The 15724-nt window shown below is 40.9% G+C and overlaps 1 long non-coding RNA gene across 1 annotated transcript; it reads right to left on the reverse strand.

Annotated features, from left to right (window-relative positions):
• Positions 1 to 299: 299 nt before the first annotated feature.
• On the reverse strand, positions 300 to 14149 carry LOC119843046. Its single transcript, XR_006283008.1, has 5 exons — positions 13093 to 14149; positions 11240 to 11339; positions 5158 to 5249; positions 2106 to 2159; positions 300 to 1433 (listed from the first exon to the last, which is right to left on the reverse strand). It is a non-coding gene; the product is annotated as an uncharacterized LOC119843046 (long non-coding RNA).
• Between the last annotated feature and the right edge of the window lie 1575 nt (positions 14150 to 15724).

Here is a 15724-nt window from a genome sequence, read left to right on the forward strand (position 1 = left end):
GCCAGTAGCCCCACTGATCAACTCCTCCCCCTCCCTCCCAGTGCCTTCCGACTGCTGCAGTCAGCTGTTCCACAGCATGCAGGAGGCACCAGGAGGGAGAGGGAGGAGTGGAGATAGGGCACATTTGGGGGAGGGGGCGGGAAGAGGCAGGGCGGGGGCAGAGTGGGAAGAGGTGAGGGCTTGGGGGAAGGGGTGGAGTGGGGGTGAGGCTGGGAAGAGGTGGGGTGGGGGCTAGGAGGAAGGGGCAGAGTAAGGGCAGGCCTGGGATGGGAGGGGGTTGAGCACCCCCTGGGGTAGAGAGGAAGTTGGCACCTAAGCTTATGTCTGATGTTGACTCTCACTTGCAATCTCACTGCTGGAAAAAAAAACAAAACAAAACAAAAAACAAACACAACACACAAACAAAGCACATGATTTCATCAGTTACTCCGAGACCTGGCAGACTCATACCAGTGTCAGGCTGTTTAGGGCATTGGTTTTAATTGCCTCGTTAGCCATAGGCTTACAGCAGTGTTGCAAAATATACAATCTTGGCTCTTACTAACCCAGACTCTTACTAAACCGAAGGCAGGAGAGAGACAGGAAAGAGAAGAAATAAGGTGGGGAAGGAAAAGTATAGGGGTAGGAAGGATAAAGTCTCATATCCTGGATGGTGTTCAGAACTTAAGTACAGCTGGTAGAGATCGTGATGTCATCTGGTTCCCTCTCTCTAGCCCACTCTGGTCAAGACATCTATTAGGATTAGGGTGAAGAAGGTCCAACGGTGTTACGGTGGATCCCTGGGTCCCAGGAGACAATGGTAGCCATGATGGTGAAGCTCTCTCCTTTCTGTTCTCTTGTCTTTCAGTTAGCCATTATCATGGAAGCAAGTTTTCTTCCCCAAAGTGTCTTTTTTTAAGGACCTCAAAAGGAAGAGATGAGTGGAATAGCCCATCCCATTATTACATTCACCAATTAGATCTAATTTCTGACGCACCCATTTTGGTCCATTGACTTCCAGTCCCAAATCTCTCTTATTTACCAGGCATGATCTTAACAGTCCTTGAATCATATCAATAGTGTAAACAAAAAGACCTGTCTGTCTCCCCTTTGTGCTTTTTCCCCATCAACATTCTTTGTTATAAGTTATTTTGACACTTTATAAACATTTACCCACTTTCCCAGTGTTAGGCTCACAACTGGGGAAGGCCGACCAGGCCCCCGTTATCACTACAGAGCCCAGGATCCTAACATCTTAGCAAAAAGTCCAATAGGCTGGACTGCACAGCTAGGCGGACGCAATAAAGTCCTCCTATGTCTGACTGCTGGGATCATTGATGTTGCTTCCTGAGCCTTTTATGGTCTCATATCAAGCTGTTCTGTGTTAACTCTTCAGATGTAATGAGTAATCAGCTTCTGTTCAAATATGTCAGACTGACCCTGGTATTCGCTATCTGCAGGGGAGAAAAGTCTTTTGTTACCATATACACAGAATGGGATCCTGTTAGACACAAGCACTTATACAATTTCTTTTTATGATCTGAAATGCAAGCACTAGACCTTTTTATTAGGTACGTACTGAAGCCATTTGGTGAGCTGGCTGCTTTCTGCTTCATCTGGGGTTTGTGTAAAATAATATACAACCACGCCTTCATTATCGGAATATTATGGGTGACACTTTAAAAGCTTGGGATATTGAGGTCACCAGAAATCAAGGCCATTTTCAATGTAATGGAGAGATGTTTGGGGGCACAACCTACTATTTTATAACCAGCATGTTAGGAAAATTGAGCATCAGACAAATGAGGTGGTAATATATTTTGATTTCATCCTCTTGAAGAGCCCATTCTCTTGCAAAAACGCAAAAAAAACCCCAAACAAACAAACAAAAACAAAAACCACCCCAGGGTTTAATAGTAAACTCCTAATACCCTGCAAATTCTGCCACAGACATGCATGTTCAATCCCCAAATTCAGTGGAAGTAATGTGGATGTATCTGAAGGCAGAACATGATCTTCTGTGTTCTAGGTAATTACCTTTGGAAATTAGCCAGTATTTAGACAACATCCACATGGGGATTAGCTGCTGCAGTTTCTTAAAGGTTAGTGAAAGAAAAGATACCTACCTCAGGAATGATACTGCCAAATGTCGCTGTAGTTAGATTAAAGTTAGTGGAGAGCTGCAAACAAATGAAAAATTAGCCATCCTGCATCAGATTCACATCCAGGAAATCATTCTGTTTACTGCCATTTTAGTTCATCCCCATCCTTGTTCTAGTGTCCTTTGCCCCTGGGGATATTCCCAGGGGAAGTTACAGTGCATCAAGGCAGAAGTGAGGGATAAAATTCTCATTAATATGCATCAAAATACATATTGGAGAAAAAGAACAGTACCTCTTGAAAAGTACAGGTTCAGTATTCTGGCCCATAGGCTCCATTAGCTGGGATATACTGAACTCACAAAAGATAGGACTGAAAACTCTGCTTGTGCTCAGCTGCTGTGCTCTGCATCACCATCTACTCAGCCTACAGGCACAGCCAGTTACACAGGTCCCTTCTATTAGTGTTTCAGTCAGCAAAACCCACTTGGAAAACCTTTCCAACATTGCCAGCAAAGCAGTAGGGTTCTCAGAGTGATCTCTGTGTTCTTCTCCCATTTAGTGACTGATCCGTCTCCTCACACTGGCTTCCCATCCCATCTTTGCTGCTCTCTAAGGACTTATTCCAGCTCTAAGCACAGAAAGTATGTCTATTGCGGGGCTTAGCATGCCAGAATGCAGCAGTAGGATAAACACACACTTTTTTTTCTTGACTCATGCCCTTTCTCCACTATTTGGTCAAAGCAATAGAGCGCATGCAGAGATAGCTTTCCATGGCTCTTTCTGCCCCATCCCCCACACACTCAGGTGAAGGAGCATGTGAATCAGATCTGTGATGTGTATCCCTTTGTATCTTGCACAGTACCTAAACTGGCCTGAGAAATTCAGATTCTGTAAAATGGGGAAACAGAGTTAATGTAATGCCATGGATCACATTTACAACAGGTAGATAAGTGTAATGGACATCTCTGAATTTGAAAATTACTCTGCAAAATGATCTGTAAAAACTCCTTCTCTGACCACCTACACAACTGAAACATTTGTAATTATATCACCAGTAAGTTCTACTCACCTGTTTTGAGATGGTGATGTTGACAGCCCCTGCTGTGTAGCAAGTGAATAAGGCAGTCAAAGAAATACTCAGAGACTCTAAGGTAGAGCATGCTGTTACTTTTGTTTGGAAGAGTGAATGGGGCTGGCACAAAGTGGGGGTCAATATGATTTCCAACAGGATAGATTGTGCCATGTAAAACACTATTGTGATTTATTTTGATTTATAAAATCAGTGCCTGTTAGAATCTCTGGACATGTTAACTATAGTTGCCAATAAAATATCTTCCTCCTCTTCCCCAAACCAGGAGAGAAACTCAAGCTACTAAAGAAAAACCTGAGCAAGCAAATAGGCTGACAGCATACCTTGAAAGTCACCAAAGTCAAGTTCTTCCAGAGCAGAAGACCCTTCATAGAGAACACTCTGCTTCCATCCTCCTAGAGTTCAAATCTGGGAACTGTTACTAGTGTTTCCTTTCTATCCCTTGGACTGAAGGCAATCCTCTGGTCCACAGTCACTGCAAAGACTATGTGGGTGAATCAATTGCCAGATGCACAAGGAGACGAGAGCCAGATTTTCAGTTGTATCCCAGGAGAACTGGGCACAGTTTAGGAGGGGGGCCACCAAGGAGCCCCATGTATCCTCAGATGTTGGTCCCAGTTCTGTGCTTGCCTGGAATAGAATACAGCAATCTCAGGATGCTCTAAACTAAGTTGGCTGCCAACAGCCCTCAGGATTTGCCAGGATGCCCTAGCCCCATCCTCTTTACCAAAGGAGTTGAAGGAGCGGCAATGGAGTAGCTACTACAGAGGCCCTATATTATCGAGGGACACCTACATAGGGAGAATCCTTCCTTGGTGTGATCCATTGGTAGCCAGGACCTGAACTATATGGTGTTTTATAGCTCAAAGTCAACAGCTTGAATTGCACCCACAGAACAATGGTAGCCAATGCTGACTATGCAGCACTGATGATGTACAAAGAAACAGTAATACAGAAAAAGCCTGATATCCCAGGATTAACTATAGCACTAAATATAAAGAAACTCTGAAGGGTCTAGACTCTGAAGTAATCTACAATAATATACTAATTAGGTATTTACAAAAAGAGTTTAAAAATAAATAAAATGACCATGAAACATTATTTAGCATATTAAAAAACAAACAAACCATGTTTTCCCAAACTATTATATTTATAGGTTTCAGAGTAGCAGCCGTGTTAGTCTGTATTCGCAAAAAGAAAAGGAGTACTTGTGGCACCTTAGAGACTAACAAATTTATTAGAGCATAAGCTTTCGTGAGCTACAGCTCACTTCATCGGATGCATCCGATGAAGTGAGCTGTAGCTTACGAAAGCTTATGCTCTAATAAATTTGTTAGTCTCTAAGGTGCCACAAGTGAGCTGTAGCTCACGAAAGCTTATGCTCTAATAAATTTGTTAGTCTCTAAGGTGCCACAAGTACTCCTTTTCTTTTTATTATATTTATATTATACTTTATGTAGCATGAAAACAAAATCTTACCATTTATCACAGCCTTGGTAGTTGGATGCATTTCCCATCACATTTCCCTTAGCTGAAGGGATGTCACATGGTGATAAGTCTTAGTAGTGCACTTTTGACTTTGCTTTCTCTCTTTCAAGGGCCTCTCCCTCTTGATTCATTCCGGGAACCTGGTATTTCCATCAAGGAGTTTGATGTGCCCAACTGAAACAATGACTGGGCCCCAGAAGGCTACCTCCCTCTTTTGCCAGGGTTGGTCAGCTACTCTCCGATTTTAACCTTTTATTTTCTCTTTCTTTGCCTCTAACTTCTTCAGCCTTCTTTTACTGTTTTCTCTTGTTATGGATAATTGACCAACAGTCAGTTTACTGAATGATCACATCTGGTTTCTGAAACTGAATTGGTGACCAAAATATCCAAATTAAACATTGCTTTAGAATGGCTTACCTGGCTAAAGGCAAAACAAAAGCAACCATGCCAATTAAAGAGCATGGTTCCAGACAACTAGCATTAAAGGCAATTAATTACCTTTAAGTCCAAATCGATGTATGATCTGAAGGATGCCGGAGGGTTAACTAGGGAGTAGTCCATTTGGGCAAAGGCATCAATCTGGATTAGAACTGTAAGGGTGGTGGACAAAATAAAACATCCATTATCAAAAAAGTGTAACACAGCCAGTTATGTTTAATTAAAAGCAAAGGCTAGTTCTCAGAGAAGAAAAATTCAAAGATGTTCAACGCAAGTAGGGAGAAAAAAATCAGAACAGAAGTTTATAGTTAAGAACCCAAGATACTTCTTTTGCAAACTCCATTATTCAATACTGATTCAGACCTAATGCTCCACTTGTCCCACCAGCCCTTAGTTGACCACTTTCCCCACAATCCTGTTATTATGGGACACTACAATTTGATCTAAAATAAAGAAAATTACTGTTTCAAAACATCAGAACTAAGATAGGGACTGTCTCTGGCATGTGGGTTTGTACTGCACCTAGCACAATGGGACCCTAATCCATGCTTGAGGATCCTAAATGCTCCTTCAATATTACCACTGCTGCTACTTCATATTTTAAAAAGACAACATTAGCATTTATGAAGCTGTCAATCAGTGCTGAAGACATGGGGATGTTATTCACAATTGCAGATAGCATATTATCAGACAATATGAGTTTGGGGATTTTTTTCCCCTAAATTATGAAAAGTGGTTTAGATCTATCTTCAGTATATTAGATAGTTAACTACTGGACTCAGGATCTGTTCTCTTCCATGTCTGCCACAATTCCCATGGACATTGTGTGTTCATAGACAGAGCATAGATTCCAATATGTGGTGACTACACCCGGGGGTGCATTTTAGGCATTAATCCTTCAAGATGCTGGGCACATCCCAAAAGATACTGTCTTTTACTCCCAGAGACCTTAATGATAGTTGTGAGTGCTCAGCACCTTGCCAATTCAGGCCTTTATAGATGAAGAAGTTACTCTATTGAGCTGGTTTTCAGTGAGCATTTCAGTTTTGCATTTTGCAGTTCCAGTAAGTAGATGAGTGAGGGACATATTTTCAGAAGGGCTAAGATAAAGGGATGGATCCTGCTCAGTGCAAGTGTGTGGTGTGGGTCATACAAGCACAAGCTAAAGAGCGATGAGCAGAATGGGGAATGCGGGAGAACCCAATCCTGCAGTAATGAGACCACTGCTGTGTGACCACCAAGTTATTCTTGCCTAATACACACAGCATAGCTAAAGAAGGGAGTATATAGCTAAATGCCTTGTCTGCATGCTAAGAATTGTACTTAGCCTGTGTTTGCTTAGATATGTCTACTTTCTATCCAAACTTTTTTCAGAGTAGCAGCCGTGTTAGTCTGTATTCGCAAAAAGAAAAGGAGTACTTGTGGCACCTTAGAGACTAACAAATTTATTAGAGCATAAGATGAAGTGAGCTGTAGCTCACGAAAGCTTATGCTCTAATAAATTTGTTAGTCTCTAAGGTGCCACAAGTACTCCTTTTCTTTTTATCTAAACTTTGTTTCTTTTACCCTGCTTTCTTGTGAGTAAGAAAACAGGCAAATGAGGGGCTTGAGATCTATCACCTCTCTGCATGGAGGACTATGACCTATGCTTAACCTAACTTGTGCCCATATGTACTCTTCATTCATAACTGCGATGGAGCACAATAATCTTGTGGTCCCTACTTCATGCTGAACAAGGATTTGCAGGACAGGACGTTCACTTTCCAGGCTGCAAATGCCAAAGTTGCGAACATAATTTTGTTATCTTTCTCTTGGACGAGGCTGCAGACTGGTCCACTTGTGGAACCACTACACTCACATTTGATTATAAATTAAAAGTTAAGCTTCTTTTCTCCTTATCAGTTACCAATGGCTGAGCCAGTCCACGTGGCTGTTGGTCTGGCTATGTATACATGTGCCTTTGTGGGAAAGATGCAGATGTGCCAGAAGAATCCTTCTGGCTTCTCTGTTTTGGCTCTTGTTTTTTGTTCCACTGTGGCAGTCATGATAAGCTGTGGTGATTTTTATTGTTCTCCACAGGAATGACAAAATTTTCAAATCTGGATTGCCATCACTATATTTAATAGAAACTCTTTCTAAAGCTACCCTTTATTTAAATAAAAATATAGAAGAAAGCAGTTACATTTAATAAAAGCTATGACTTCTAAACTAATCAATACAAGTGTACACAGTCAGTTCACCTCTAACACTGAAATGCTGCTGTCTCCCATGTGTAAAGGGGCAACGGTTTGACAGAGCTCAGCCACATTAACCAATTTAGGAAAGGAAATGAAAAATGCCATACCCAGTTTAAACTACAGGAGGAATTTTAGGTATACAGAATGTAATTACACATTCGGACATTGAATGCGATTAGGATACCATAAGTAATATCCCTATTCTTGCAAAAAACGGTGTAGGATCTTAGTAGTAAGGATCTCACTTTTACATGCCTTCAAAAAGGCAGATGCTAGATGTTTTCAGTGTCTGTTAATGACATGCTGTGGCACTGGAAGAGAAATGTGCCATTTAACATCTTTCCAGTGGCAACCTGGTTCCTTGGATGACTCACATCCAAGAACTGACCAGCCTAATTTGCGAGATTTGATAAAATCACAGTCAAGGCAGGGTATTATGATTGCAGACTATCTAGTGAATTACTGCTAAATGGATTTTCTTGTAGCACGGAATCCACACTACAGTGGCCAAAGGTGACATGTATGAAAATTCTTGTAAACTGCATAATCTGAAGAAATAACACAGCACCAGTTGTGGTAGGTTGATGGATTAAAACTCTCCTGCAGTTATCACAGATGAAATATGAACATTCTAATTCGGAGGTTGTGGGGGGAATGGATTAGTCCTAGAATCACTCAGATATTTTTTCACCGCTCACACTCCCATAACTGACATTTGTCTGTGCTGGGGTAATTTTTGAACACATGCAATTAAACAGCATCGTGGGCAGCATCCAATGAGAAGGCTACAAACTGAATAGCACAAAAATAGAAATGGAAAGAAAAGAAGTGTTGGAGACTCACCCTTAAGGGTTCTAAGCTCTGCATCCATCGTCTGGATTTTATGTTTGATGTTCAGGCACAGCTGTATGAGAACATGCAGAGGACACTGTAACATACTGGCTAGTGTGTATCTGAACCCTTCTCTCTTTCCGAGTCATGCCGGCTCCAGCAGTTGTGATTCTCTCGCTAACGTCAGGCTCCCAAACAGCATAATGTAAAGTTCAATACTGCCGAAAAATCACAGAGGGTGATTTTCCTGTACTACTAGTTGTAGAGAACTTTCTTTCTGGAATGTCTGAGTCTATGTTCTTTCCTTCAGGCTCCATGTATGCAGTTTAGGAGTCAACTGTGAAGTCTCTAGGTACTTAGATTGTAAGCCCTTTGGGGCAGAGACTGTCTTTTTGTTCTTTGTTTGTTCAGCACACAGCACAAAGGGGTTCTGATCTGTGACTAGGTCTCATAGGCGCTACGATAATATAAATAATAGATGGTCACAGATTTGTGACAATGCCATTTGTTCAAAAAATAACTGAGCATGACATACAAACCATATTGGTAAGTGTCATTACAACTGTCACAGGTACTGAACTTTTACATCATGTCAAAGAAGAGCCATGGGAGCTAGTTCCAGGCAATAAAAGTGACACAGGGTTAATCAGACTAGAGTAAAGTTATATTTTGTCAGGTTACTCCTCAACTAAGTTCAAGGCTGTGGCCTCGGAGGTAATGCAATTTCAGCTATTCTTTACGCCCTTCCTCTGAAACGATCTTTAAAGACTTGCATTTCTTTCTAAGATGGTATTGCTGGGCTTCTCTAGGTAAGCAGTAAAGAGATTATACAACCAGCTGGAGAAAAAGAACAGAAAGGACTTTACCATTGTTTCAGTTATTAGAACATTTTATTTCAATATATTCATGGCTAATTAGAGCTACATGAAATCTAATATCTAGGCTTGAGGCTACCCTAATAACCTGTAGTAGGATAGTATCCCAGTGTATAATGGACTTGCACGAAATCTGAAAACTGCAAGACCACCTTTTGAATGAAGATCATTTCAATGCTGTATAGGCTAAAACGAAGCAGAAGTGAAAAACACTATCATGGAGTAAGATGACTGGGCAGTTGATTATTTCTGCTCATGAATCTCAGACATATTACAGGACTAGTCTTACCTAAGGGTGAGAATTAGTAGTCTATTTGGAAAGTAAGGAATCCTGATGTTGAAATAGCTGTAGGGATTGCTCACTTATCCACATTCTTTCTCTCACAGTCTAAAAAAAGCTCCAACACATACCAAACTATTGAAACTGTGACCACTAATTTATGTTTTCTTTGGACTTATCAATTTTTAAATTCCTAGGTGTGAACTTCATCCAAACATTGTTTGTTCCATGAAAAAATAAGCCGATTGATCTTGTCAGATGTTGTGGGTTATATTTTCAAAGGAGCCTCAATTTGGACTCCAACTGTGTGCATGCAACTTTGCATGAACAAATCATTTGCACACTAACACACACAAAATCATAGGAGTTACTTTCACAAAACCCATATTCACATAGTTTGTTTGCCTAATTCAGGGTTTGTGCATATGTACACACAAGATAGAGTTTACAAGAGATAGTAGGAACAAACGACACATGTTGCATATCCTGTAAAGAAGATTGTGTTTTCAAACATTTCTCTGAAAAAATCTAATTCCAAACTCTGCTGCCTAAGTTAAGAACTTATGTCCTGCATTTGGACTTCTAACACAAGTATTTGGGTTCCTAATTTTGACAAGAGGGCCTTGCACCGTTGACTCTGCTAACTTTTCACCAGAGTGAGTGACTGTAGAAAATCTCTTGCACATACTTTGTTCCTCCATTAAAGTTGAGTTTAATACCACTAATACTTATCTGGCAGCTGTGAAGCAACATTGACAGGCAGCCCGTGTTATCCCGTGAGATTCTGAAGATTACTGTGATAAACATTTCTGAAACGGACGCTGTAGCTGCTCCAAAGTCTGTGCTGCACACATAAGAACAAAGTCAGTTGAAAGATCTACTTTTAGAGAACACCCAAGAAACTCCTGATTTGCCAAGTTCAAAGAGACTGATTCTTTCATCAAGATGATGAAAACTCCCTCTCCACATTATGTAATGATTAAAAGTAGATTATAGTGGTGGCTTCTGTAAAGAAGCTGATTTCACACACTTGTTCCTGGGCATGAGTTTTAGAATTATGCTGGGATTTAGCAAGGTTACTAAATGCCACAATTTCACAACGACTTTCTGATCCATTTTCTAACTAATTCCAATTACAAGTCTTTCACAACTCTCAGATCTGTGATCACACTGGCGCAAGAGCTGTAGGACTGCAATTGAAGGAAACATTTTAAGTACTTGAGAGAAGATAATTATCTATGCTACTGAATTCAGTAAATTCTTCTTTATAGCCAAGGGGCAGATAAGAGAAGAGGGGACAGAGAAAGTCTGGGGGAATGGGGTATAGGGCTGTATAACCACTGGAGTACATTCCCTTTCAGAATCTTGAAATGAACCCAGGAGGAATGAGTCCCTGTTTTCTTCTGCTGTCAGGAAATAGCTGTGGAACCCATTGGCAAAGTGTGGGTCTCATCCATGTTTAGTGCCTGGTGGATAGCAAGGATAATAGCCTACTACAGCACCAGTTAGAGTTAGAGATCTGTGCTGTGGATCTAAAGGTCCAGACGCTGCTGATGACCTAAGTTGGGGTCAATATGGTTCCATAGAATAAACAAAAACAATAGAAATTCCATTTTATTTTAAAGTTAGAAAATTACAACAAATCTACATTAAAACACAGATGCAAAAATAATATGGAAAAAATAATATTCAATCAATTAAAGACAGTATAAGCACATGCACAACAGGGTTGAATTAAGGTTGCACAGGAAGGGACTGTCTCAACTTGAGAGGGCTATATGAACATGTTGGTGTAAACTGATAAAAAACATATGACCTCCTTATGCATCGAAAGGTTCAATTAGTAACTACACTGTATATTTTCCATTTTAATTCTCTTTCCAAAAGACTGTTTCTGGGGTACACAGTACTATACTTACAACAGCCAGGTTTCTATTCACCGATTTGCACTGATGCTTTGCGAAGCATGTCCAACTGATAGTTTAATCCCAGTCCCAGGTACAAAGGATACAGAAGTACCTGGGAACTCAATGGTGTTAATTCTGAGTGTGCGAAAACAGAAATAGAGATATTAATTTGCATTCCAAACTGAATCTTTCTGAATCCTATTAAAGTAAAAAAAAAAAAAGCCATGAGTTATGATGTAAAACACTGGTGTAACATTCTGTGGTGGAACTATTCAATCACCTGAGGGAAAGGAAGCCTCACATGAGGATATATGCAAAAAGAAAAGGAGTACTTGTGGCACCTTAGAGACTAACAAATTTATTTGAGCATAAGCTTTTGTGAGCTACAGCCCACTTCATCGGATGCATGTTATGAATATTAAAGAGAATCTTAATTGAAGTCTTCCCTGCCAAAATAAATGCTCAGTGAATTCAAGGGATTTGCCTTCTTGCAAGCATGTGTGGAATTCAGCTAAACTCTCAAAGTGTTACCATGAATCTTGTGTTATTTGTTGGGTTCTTTATAGTTACTCATTATCTCCTGATTTCTGGCAGAAACTTTTGCCCTTATTCTACATGGCTGCCATTTCCCATTACTTTCAATGGGACTGAAACCACTGGGACTGAAACCTGGGTCAAGACGGCTACGCTTTTCCTACAGCATTCAGGTGGCAGTGAAGCTGCCCCCTAATAAAGATGAATGCCACACTTTATGCTGTCCAGTGGTATTAAAGTCAGGTTCTCTCACGGAAGATGGCCACCCATATGATATGTGGTTAGGAAACTGGGCTGAAGAGTGGGAGTGAGAAGGGACTGATGGGGCAAGGAGGAGATTACGGAGAACAGGAGGGAGACACAGAGGAAAGTGGGTGTAGAAGATATGCTGATGGCAGTACAATTTCTTGAAGAAATTTAGCCCCCTTTTCCTATTTTTGAAGTACATTCAAAGAGATGGTGATTTCAGTACATTGTTTGAAATTATTTAATATTTGATATGGACATATTTCAGTCCATGGATTGTCTGCAAACTGCTTGCTGCAAGTATTGTTTCAAGCATTTAATAGTCACATTTGAAAACATTAATTGTTTTAACAGCATGTATACAGCATGGCATATTTCTATTCCCTGACTGGATAAACATATGATTGAGATTTCTGGTGTGAATCCTTGCAAATATGAATTTAAAATTTGTTTTCTATGACTAATATCTGCCTGGCCCTGCACTGATGCTTAAGGAGAAAGGACTTGCAAGGAACCTTCCTTCCAGCCCTTGAACCAATCTTTGGCAGAGTGAGAGGGGCTGATTCATGATTTAATGTTTGGGGTTGGCAATACTGGGGTGATTCTGCTGATAGGTATGGGAGACCACACAGTAGAGCCTTGCAAATCCGCGGATACCAGCTTTATATCCGCGGATATCTGCATCTGCAGGTCATTTTTGCAGATTGCAGATCAGATGCAGATACAAATTTTGTATCCACACAGGGCTATACTCACAGGGCCAGGGCTGCCCCAAATATGACAGGGCCCAGTGTCAAGTAATGTATGTGCATACCTACCAATGTTCGAAAATTAAAAGTACATTTTAATTTGTATGAATCTGCATAAATTTGCACGCATTTACACTGACCTACACCTCACTTCACACATGCATTTCATACAATCCAGTACTCATGCAATTTGCACCTGCTCATTCCACACCCACCTCCACTCCACTCCACTCCATCTATCCCTTCCACTCATTGTGAACACATTCTCAGGACCATAGTAAGAGAGCTCTACCAAGCCATTCCTTAAAGCTACAAGGAGGGATGGGAAGGTTATACCTTTTTTAGACAGACACCAAGGGAATCACCATGTTCCTGGGGTAGTGTTTGTGATGACAGGGAAGCCTCATCCTTCCACTAGGTCCCTGTTCATAGAAAGAGGACGTCCATTATTACAGGTAAATCCCACCTAGTGCAAGGACAGGGGAATCCCCTGGTACTTGTTCACAAAAAGCAGAGACTGAGATTGGAGTTCAGTCTGCTGGTGAGGCTAGGCCCTGCCCACTAGGGAAGGTACCTGCCCACTGCTCTGGAGAATTTAGAAGGAAAGGAAAATCAGGGACTATTGTGAGTAAGGAAGCAATCTTGTACTGTTGGGCTGGGTTTTTAACTCACTGGCTTATTACTCACAGGGTATGCAAGTTTCTGTTTTGATGTTTAATTACATCCTAATAGGAAAGCTTTCAACTGAAGAGAAGGGACTCTATTAAAACTGTGCTGTTCTGCAGCTTGCTTCATTTTGGGGAAAAGTAGGAACTCAACAGACAACAGGCCTGATTCTCCACAGCCTTGACTCTCATGCAGTCATTTACACCTATACAAAGTGTGTGTATAGCACCACCAAATCAGAATGGCATCTTGCCCTCCTTAAGTCCATTCAAAAAGCTATTGCCAAAGTCATCTTCCTGTCTTGATCACTCCAATCATGTCACCCCTCGTCACCTTTTTCATCCAACCACTTGCCCCACTTTCTCATTCAACACAATCTTCTTATCTCTGCTATTTAGGCCCTTCATGGCATTAAGTTATTACAGATGACAGCCTTTACAGGCTACCATTTCCATGTTACCCTCAAACACATCTGTGCTTATTCCCCTGCTGCCCCTTATGCATCGGAGGAACTCCCTGTAAAAGTCTGCAAAGCCACTACATAGTCGTCCTTCGGATCTTGCCTTAAAACTCACCTCTAGCAGGATACTTACAAAATACTTGAAAATGGCTGGGCAAAGGGAACAGAGCACTTTTCAAAGTCCAGCACTTAATACCATAACAGTAAACAAAAGGACTTTATAAGCCATCTTAACCCACTGAGACACCCACCCTCATCACTACAACACTGTAATCTAGTTTATTTTATTGTTTCAAAACTCACTTCCATAGTTTACGCAGCCTGAAACAGTGTAGACGAGGTTACCAAATCTGACTTTCTCAGGGCCACTCCCATTTGGGAAGATTTATTTTTTTATTCCTTGCTTCAGGCTCTCCATCCCAACCTCCTTTATTACAAGAGAGCAGACACCACTTCCATTTCTTTTGATATGGCTGGAAAGTTTGTACTATGTAAATCAGGTTTAGGGGATTTTCAATTTCCAAAGTATAGCACCAAATTATAAAGTTAAATAACCAGCTTTCTGGACTTCTAAGTTTTAAAGCAATACTTCTCCATTTGTAAAACTGTGCTCACAGCCATTCCTTAAATCCTCAGCAAGTCTTCATGGCATCATGTAAAAAAAACCTCAATTGTCACTAACATTAACATAAACAAAAACTATGCTTAGTGCTTATTAAGGTTACATCCGGACCCATCCCACCCACCCACACAAACCTTGAAAGCATGGACATGGAAACAACAAATTAAGGGAAAAGCCTTCAGCATTCCTTGCTACCTTCCCATCACCTTGTTGTCATTAACACACTCCATACAGCATTCACTTCCATCTCCAGCAGATACTGAAATGCAATAAGCATTCCAACTTCACCAGACTAACTCAACCATTCAAAACCTTGATGATGGCCTACCTCACAATCTTTTGTACCAATGGATCAGTAGGTCTGATTATCACATAGCCCATTCATTTGGAAAATTATTCTGCTTTTCACATTGCTTAGGTCACTTAACGTTTTGGGAGACAGAACTCTTATTAAAATGAAAGTCTGAGGGCAACCTCATGCTGCAGCTACCACTGCTCTATAATAACTCAAGAATCTCCATTGCTTTATACAATGTCAGTCTCTGATCCTGAAAACCCTTATGCACATAAGTAACGTCACTCATGTCAGTAGTCACAATGAATTTAGTGGAACTAAATATGTGTGAAGTAATTCATATGCTTTAGTGTTTGCAGGATCAGGGCTGTATCTATCAGACTCTTTTTGTCACCAATTTATTATTGAAGATTCCCATGTGCCTAGATCATCATCTTCTTTGTATGGCTAACGTAAATGTAGAACAACTATAATTTTACATTTAGACGGTTAAGCCAGATAATTGTGTCTGGAGCAGAGCGTATTGCTGTGATGTCTCCTTTGTATGTGTTAATCGGCCATCGAGTTGTTATATGTTCCATGGTCTGTTCTGGGTGACCACAGTCACACACTGGAGAGTCTTTAATTTTCCATTTGTGCAACAAGTATCCACATCAGCCATGTTTTGTTTAGATATGGTTTAGGGTTGCCCAGGAGTCAGGCCCTACCAAATTCATGGCTGTGAAAAATGCATCATGGACCGTGAAATCTGGTCTTTTGTGTACTTTTACCCTATACTATACAGATTTCATGGGGTAGACCAACATTTCTCAAACTGGGAGTCTCGACCCAAAAGAGGGTTGTAGGGGTGGGTGGGTTGCAAGGTTATTGTACGGGGGGGGGTCACAATATTGTCACCCTTACTTCTGCGCTGCCTTCAGAGCTG

This window comes from Dermochelys coriacea, chromosome 1 (assembly GCF_009764565.3).
Source record: "Dermochelys coriacea isolate rDerCor1 chromosome 1, rDerCor1.pri.v4, whole genome shotgun sequence".
In the NCBI taxonomy this organism is placed as follows: Eukaryota; Metazoa; Chordata; order Testudines; family Dermochelyidae; genus Dermochelys; species Dermochelys coriacea.